This window comes from Engraulis encrasicolus, chromosome 15 (genome assembly GCF_034702125.1).
Source record: "Engraulis encrasicolus isolate BLACKSEA-1 chromosome 15, IST_EnEncr_1.0, whole genome shotgun sequence".
NCBI lineage: Eukaryota > Metazoa > Chordata > Actinopteri > Clupeiformes > Engraulidae > Engraulis > Engraulis encrasicolus.
This window is the reverse complement of record NC_085871.1, coordinates 43374944-43384005: the sequence shown is the minus strand read 5'-3', so window position 1 is coordinate 43384005 and position 9062 is coordinate 43374944.

Here is a 9062-nt window from a genome sequence, read left to right as displayed (position 1 = left end):
TTTGTCAGCGTACACAATAGCATGAACTACTACCTGTGAAAATCTTAAGTCATTTTTTGCCCTTTTAAGAAAAATAGAAATTGTGCCAATCTGGTCGGAAACGGACTACAGCTCCCAGCATGCTGTGCTTCGCGCCTCGTTGACAACACAGAGAAACAAATGAACGCGAACGAACGCAAGTTCTTCGCATATCTTCACATTCTTGTAATCCTATGAGTTCCACATTGTCTTCTTACTACACATATATACACGCGATCATTTTGGTATGGTTTTAAATTCTCTAGAAGATATGATGGCTTCTGTGGTGACGAGTAACCACCTCTCTGGCTCATGTTTGGCTATGCTAATTTGGCTATGCTAATTACATGGAGTAAACAAGCCACACATGCCAGTCAGTGTAGTTCTGTATTAGCTTTTTAAAGAATATTAAAATCAGCTCAGATCAATGAAAAAGCGAACATTTTACCACCTGATTCGATAAAACGGGCGAACATGCCCATAATATGACTGCCACTACTTCTACTTCGTCGTCAGGGCCGAGATGTAATTTTTCAAAGAAAAAAAACATTCATTTGTTGCAGGGGGTTGGAACGTTGCCAGCAGGGGGCGATGAGATTACTTTCCCTCCCTATAAGCAAAGAATCAATGACCCAAGTACATTCAAAATGGTGGACATGGACATGTATGAAAAGTGAAATTTTCCCAGTCATAATACTTACATACTTTGCATTGTTTTCACATGCTGATTGTTGTTGTTCACAAATTAAAGATGGCGGACCAGATTAAGACTCAGGCCTATTTTTTTTTTGGTAAAACAATTATAGACTGTTGTCCATCAGTTACAGCAGGAACATGTACACACAATACAAATAACATTATATTACTTAAAGTGTTTATGAAACGAAAACAAACGGTCATTCCCATTAAAGTCTTGTTTTTTCTGATAGCATCGATGAGACTTTGAACCCAATCATCCTGGAGGAACTTGTGAAAATGGCAACTCAAAGTGTGAATTCTGTGAAATTTGGTGTGACTAATGAGCTGGGCTGTGACATCAAAGAGGGGAGTCCCTGGTTTGCTAGTATGGCGATGTGAGAAAACAACACACATTTGATGGACCCACATTTTATAAAGGAACCAAAATTCTGATACAAACATCAGCGTGTCGAAAAACCACACAGCCAACCTCATGAGCAAAAAAAAAACAGCAGCACAAATCTATTTCAGAGGCACTGATACATCTGCAGAAAGTGACATGTCTGACAGGTGAAGTGACGATTGTTGACATAGCCTGACAGTTCTTATGTTTATGGTTACGGTTGCTAAGGGCGCTTTGCCATGACCCAAAGATGACATGGCGTGTGTATTTGTTGACAAATGGGGGGCATTTTGATTCAATTGCGCGATATAGTGTGATGTGTCATGTAGGCTACATGCAAAAATATCATCAACTAGAGGAAAAACTGAGGTATTAGGCTGTTGGAAAAACACCCTATATAGCCAGAGTCCTCAGCATATTTTTAGCGTTTATCATTATTATTATTTTTTGTGCTCAAAGTCACAGGCGTTGCTTGTCCCTCAGCCTGACTCTGAGGACGAGGTGTGTCCAAACGTTAGCCACACATGCACCACAATACTAAAAACAAACAATCAACGCTTCAAAGTAGGCCTACGCTATGTGCATCTCCGTTTATTCGCTAAGCAGTGTAGCCCAGTCTGTGAGTTGGCTGTCCTCGACCGAGAGCACCACGCTGATGCGCGGATATCCTCCCAAAACCAATATATTGACCAGTTGAATGGCAATCAACAAAAAGTGCATATTCCGAGAGCATTCGCATCGGTTTGGCATGTAATGTGCATTACCCTTTCCTGAAAACAACATACAAAGCAGATGGACAAGGTAAAACAGGGGCAGTTTCAGTCTGCACGCCGGCGATGTCAATTGTTGGAACTGCTTGAGGCAATAGCATTCTCTTCAGTCCAACCATGCCCACGACCTCCACATTTGTGGTGAAGCACAAGGGGTGGAAATGTGCCGAGCACAACAGTGACCACAAGCTTGCTTCAAAACCACGCATTGGATCCACAGAGCCCTAGCTTGATTTAGCCTTCTCCTTGTTGGCCACAGTTCCATCATTCTTCACAGAAGGGAACTTGTGCAAAGATATTCCTTCTGTCAAGTAGCCATTTTTGCAGCTGGCACCGTTCGGCTCTCCAGCAACACACTGCTTGACACTGCGCTTTGTTTTGGTACTAGCCGCCATTGATCTGAACAAGGTGGAATGAGGTGAACTCACCCCTTCTATGTCACGCATATCATTTGCATAAAATTTGCATGTCACCAAAAAAACACTTTTTGGGAACGTTTTAACATGACTTTTAGGACAAAATATCACCCAGACAATATCCCATTTCATTCACAAGGCTTAGAACTTTCAGAATCTGTCCTGGAAATGGTCAAATTCCTTTACTTTGTTTTCGTTTCATAAACTCTTTAAAGGGACACTGTGCAGGAAATGGTCAAAACAGGTACTGCAGCTATGCTGCTCATTGAAACTGGGCTGCCTATTGCCAAATTTGATCTTCACATGAAAGTTTACTAAGTAATAAACACATTTTTTCTAGTATGGTCCAAGTACAGTCATTTTTTCAGCTAAAAATGGCTATTTTTGGAAATTCAAAATGGCGGACCATGGAGAAGATCCCCCTTTTCATGTATGAAAAGTGCCATTTTTCCAGTCATAATGAATACTTAGAATTTGATGGTGGTGGTCAGTATTCATGAAAAATGTAACATTAGTGAATGGGCAGCATGAATTCTGGAAATAAATAACTAAACATCTCACACAGTGTCCCTTTAAATAAAATATATACATGACTCGTTTCGTGCCTCAATTTTATGTTATGTTTATGTATTAAAACCTCTTTCTTCTACGATCATGAGCTATAGCCTCTAGATAAAGAAAATTGACCATTAGGTGAAGGTGTGTGAAGTGACACAAATGTTGCTGCAAATGTACCCAGCTTTCAAAGCGTTATTCTTGCCCCAGGACAGGCCACCATTGGAGATCAAGACGCTTCTTTTTTGGCCATACCTGCACACAATGCGAATGTTACCTTATAGCCTACTTACCTGCACCTGTCAGTGAAAAGATTGCATTAATTAACACAAAACAACATAATACAATGTATGAAATGACACAAATGACATATGGTGTCAGTGTAAAGATTGCATTTATTGAACAACACAAAACAACATAATACAATGTATGAAATGACACAAATTACATGGTGTCAGTGTCACAAAACAAAACAATGTATGAAATGACACAAATTATATGGTGTCAGTGTAAAGATTGCATTTAGGCCTAGTGAACAACACGAAACACCATAGGCCTAGTACACAAACAAAAACATACAAACACTAATATTTTTGATTGTAGTGATGGCCTACATAAAAAAAAAACAATAAAAAAGGCTCCTCTTCAGCCCTGGAAAAAAATGGCTCCTCTTCAGTCTTTCTCCTGTGGGGCGTAATTGTCGGAGGACTGCATCTCTTTTAACAGTTTGCCAGTAGTCAGCAGGTAAGCAGTGAATCCACAGACATGTGACTCCTCTCTTTGGTCCACTGTGCTTGCATGAGTGAAAAGATTTGCTCCACATTCGCATTGTGGGCAGGTATGGCAAAAAAAAAAACTGCACCATCTTTAGCAGCTCTGAATGAAAATCCACACTTTTCGACCTTTTGAAAAATGTGGTCCACCTCTGATGGGACTGCAGATCTCAGAGTTCTGCTGCATGCTTCTCGATTATTTTTTTTTAGGTTTGTGACTTGGTCGAAGCACTTGGCATCATCCACCTCGACTCCTCTCTCAGCCAGGCTCAGGATGCAGGCCTCAACATCACTCCAGTCTGGCACTTCAGATAAATCCATCCACATAAATGTGGAAAACTCCCCCATGGGTGCCATCCATTTCTCCAGGTAGCTGAGGCTGAACCTGAGCACTGAAATGCTCACATCTTTGCTCATATCTCTCCATTTTGGCCAGCATGCTCTTAGCCTTCAGAGGCATGAAGTTATTGAGCTTGCGCTCCTGAAGTAAGCTCTGGACCTTGTTTAAGATCTTCATCACCTCCACAACAGAGTTGTCCTCCCTCTCAATCTCTTGAATTTGGCTCTGAAATACCGACGGTCAGCAAGTGCATCTGCCACAAGTAGATCTCGCTAAACTCATCCTCAAAAAATGACTTGATCTGGGCTGGTGGCATGTCCTGGGACAAGAAGAAGGCTTTTAGGGCAGGGTACATTTGGAGCATTTGCTCAATCCTTGGGAAAAGGGAAAGTCATCGAGTCTTGCTGCGAGAGAGGTGAGTTCTGTAATTTACCTCAGCAAACTCGCAATACTCTTTCAAATGCTCTGTGCGGACAGTGTAGATGTTGAAGTGATGGTATATTTTGAAAATTATTTGCTCTACATCAATGTCCAGAGTGTCTGCACCATGGTGAACACAATTGTTCAGAATATGGGCTAGACAGCCAACACCAATGAGAGCGTTGTTTTGCAGGGACCTCTTTACATTTGCGAATACGTTTTTTTCCATCCTCTTTACGCCGAATTCCTCCAAACATCGTATTGGATGTTGATGGTTTCCAGGCACTTTATTTCATGCCCTCTGTATGCTGACAGCCTCACGTTGTTCTTCCTCAGGCGTCGGTATGCATGGTGGCCATACATTTACCTGAATGTCCGCAGTGGAAAAGTGTTCCCTGATGCCCCTGTGTCGATCTTCAGCTTGAGTGTGTCCTCGGCCTGGTACGTCGGGTGGTTTCACGTTCAGTGTTGTGTAGGCCTCATCTCTAGGTGGATTGCTGCTGATGCTGTGCATGCATTTCTCACTGATGGTAATGGATTCGAAGTGTTGATGGTAGGTGTCTTCATCTTCAAACTGGAATGGTTGTTGGTAGATGTTTTCAGGGGGTATGTTTTCATCTTCTGGGTCCTCACAGTCAACTGCATCGACTGTGGCATGGTGTGGCTCGTATCTCCCCTTGGCCGCATGGCGATGGTTGTAGTGCCTGCTTGGTGGTGGTGGACGTTGTTTACTTGTTCTCTGTGGAGTGGAGCCTGGATGTTGGCGTCTCCTGCAGCGCCGCACGCAGACCATTCGTCGTCGTAGGCAGGGCACTGACGCGGTAGATGGGTTCTGCTGCATGCCTGTCTTCGGTGGATGACGTCAATGTTTTCGGCAGTGGTCAGGCCCAGCTGGTTTAGTTGTTCATTGCCAGCTGCCAGTGCATCATATTTCCTCCCTTCAGTTAGCGTTTCAGCGATGGAGTAGCCTTCGGGTTTACTGAACACATACCTGCCGACCATTACGCATTTTGTGTAGCAGATACGGATTTTGACATCAAACTACGGCGCTGTCACTTCAAAATACGGGAAAAACCAATAGCAAAGTGTGTTCATGGGCCCTTATAAATTGCTCTGTAGACTTGCAACCAGACAGCCGTAGACATGGCTCTGCTTGCAATTGTCTCGCGCTGGCCTTTCCATTGGCCAGCAACGTGTGGGGGGGAATATTGACCAATCAGAGCGCTAGTTTGGATGTCTTCATTTGTTATGCTGCGCTCCTCTCGAGCCGAGGCATCAGCTGCGTGCCGACAGAAAGTTTGCTTCGTAATCACACAAGCAGAGAGACTGGTTAATATAGCCTACTCCTATAATCTCTGAAACAAGTGTCCTCCTCCTGTCATCATGTATTATCCATCTTGGTACTGTCGCTGTAGTTTTACAAGTGAGCACCGTCAAAATCACCGTTTCAAAAGGTAAATGGACTTTGAGAAAGGTAGCCTGTATGGGAATAGTGAATTGCGTCCAGTTGCTAAATCCCTAAACTTATGAAAATAAATAAAGGCCGAGGTCTGTCGTAATGATTCACCCAATGTTTCGCCGTATTTGACGGCAATATGTTGTTGCTTGTTTTGATATTGGACCGAAACGAGATTACTTCCGAATGAGAAAATGTGTCGATGACCGCGCTATAAATTAGCTGATTAGCAGCAAACTAAATTCGGCTTCCCTTTGCGCCGGATCATTTTAACTCGGTGAAATAAAGCGATAGTTCTAACGGTTGTGCTCGGAGTACATCTGTAACCTACCATGACACCGTATAGGAATACTGTTCCCCCATGACCCATTCTGTGAACAGGTGTAACAGGTCGTGCGTCATACCAAATGCATCACTCCACGACTACTATCCGTAATCATGTATGGCAAGCAATCTATTAATAAAATCAATTCTATCATATATGTGCCGAACAGTGAACAATAGCCAACTCATGACGGCAGATGAGGGTAGATAGGCCTACTATTATGCAGAGAAGTGAAAAAAAGAAGCGATGCCCCTCAAAAGTTACTGTGGAAGTTCCAAGAGCATTGGCCATTAGCCCCCGTCCCTCAGTAGAGCCACTACATGACGCATTTTGTACTGAATGAATGCTGAAAGTGTGATTTTGATGTTAGCCCCCAAGGTAATAATATTAACCTGCTATTATCCTATCTTAGATAACACTTGTCTTTATCTTTTTCTCTACTGCTGATGCTTCTTCACAGTAGGTGACAACATCACCATTTATTAGTATTGGGGGAGATGATGTAAGAATCATTACAATTCAACTTTTTGTTCATAAAAATCACTGAAATGCCTCTGTATTTTATAATCAAATTATACATTTTCCTACATGTACCTTCTACAGCCAAAAAAATAATCTGCAAATGCTTCAATTTCATACTCAATTCCAGCTCCTTAACACCCCCCAAGTGACCAAATGCTCTGTTTGGCTGGTACATAGGATAACTTAATAGCCACTTAGGCCTACTAGCCAGACTGGTGGTATGTTTGACTAGTAAGATTAACAGCAATATTGGCTGGTGATCAGTAAAGTTAATTTAGAGGCCTGAATTCCAGCACACTATATCATAGCATTTTATTGGTGTTATGGTGTGAAACAAACAAAAAAAAATCTTTCATGAAAGTTTAATAAATTATGGTAGTTCAAAGTACTGTGAAGAGCAAGATAAACTATTTGCCAGATACACGGGATGTTAGGCTAAAATGCATTAAAATGCAGGAAATTGCATCTAAGAAAAGCATTTTTTCTGGGGGAGGACCCCCCTGCCTGAATGAAGTGTCTCATATCTTCCCTGTTGACATTTGGCAACCCTAGGTGTAGGGCAGACTATGCAAAACAAAGTAGCCTCTCAGATGGGCCCGCCGACGACCCCGTTGCTTTGCCATGCCAAGTTGTTGCGCCGTGAATTGCCGCGCCGCGATCAGTTGCTACTCAAACATTTTTTTAAAGGTTGGCAGGTATGCACAACAGATCATTCCTCAGCGCGTCGTGAGGGGTACTGGCTATTATGAGCTCAATCAGACGTTCGCTCAGTTCGGCGTCTGTGAATTGAAATTTCATAGCGAGCGCTCGGGCTCTCGTAACGAAGTCATCAATACTTTCATCGGGTCTCTGTCTGTACTGCATCAAGGGAAGCCTGTGTATTCTAAAGTTCACGTTTAATGTCAATTGTCCTTCGAAAAATGTCCACTATTCCTCCTGTTTCTTTTTTTGTTCATCACTGAGTCCACTAGCATTAAGTCTTTTAAGTCCTTCATCTCCTATGCCTCAGCATATCTTTCTAGCTTTCTTAGCTTCATCAGTTATCTCCTCATCCTCTATGTACAAACACATTTTTTGTTTAAAAAGTTAAATTGCCTCACTTAGATCAGGGTCGGACCAGTTCATTGTCGGCAGATGGGCCATTGTTGACCTTGTTTATAATGGGCTCCAGCGTTTACCGTTGGTTAGACACTTAGCTTGTCGTTGCAGTTTCCCCGTCACTGGCGAAAACAAATTTATCCTCGGACAATTTGTTGTTTACTTCTGTCTGACAAAGCAGTTAGGTATGGCATTTTTTCTTTGTCTTTTTTCCGCTGCAACCATGACGTATTGTTGCATTAATAACAGGAAAGACAGGAGGTGTCTTGGAGATCACAGCTGATGTTTACTTGGGTAACTGGTAACTAACTGATACATAACAGAATACAATGTAACCACACGGCCAACGTTCTAATATGTAGTACTCTGCGTAGGGCACTAGAGTAGGCCTATATCACAACAGAGGCCTTCTCCTCCTTGAAAGATTTCCTCCACAATGAAGATGTCAGAATACCCTTTTCCCCTTCCAAAATCAGACATGATGACGTGAAAATTAGGGGATACCAAGACATAGACGGTGTGGTGGCCGTCCTTAAACGTTTGTCAGGAGTAAAGGCACACCTGTGGTATTTGAAATTCCACAATCCGAGCGTATCAACAGTCAATAACCAGTACCACCTTAACCAGTACCACTTATATACTGAAGGGTAAATACAATTTTCCTTGAATATCAAAGTTACTGCTAATTTCAATATGGACTAAGTAATGATGTATTTTCATGAAAGTTTAAGCTAATATTTATATGGGGAGGTGGTGGCTCAGGTTGATAGGGGAGTTTGGCAACCCAAAGTAAGGTTAAAGCACCACTCTAACTGACCCCATGTTTGTGTCCTTGAGAAAAATACTTAACACCATTTAATGTGAATGCTAATGTATGTTTACGTTTTGTTATTTCTTTCATGTTCATAAAGATTGCAGCCCGAAGGTCAGGACATACTTGCACAAAATCGTGGGCATGACCCTGGGCATGCCAGACACGGGGGAATTTTTAAACGTGACCATGGTTCCAAGAGACAACAAGTAGGCAGTGGGCCAAGAATCATAGCTCATCTAGAAAATGAGTTTCGTTGTGACCGTTTAGTGGCAACTTCAAAACATGTTTTCTTGATCAATTTGGGGGTGCTGAATCCAAATCTGCCTGTTGCCACGGCGTCAGCCTGCACATTTGGCCACCACAAGGGGCGCTATATTAATTTTTGCTTATTTATGGGTAGAAACAGAGTTTTAGAGTTTTCCTTCCTGTTCAGTAATACCATTTTACAGATTGCTTTGTAACAACCATTTCTTT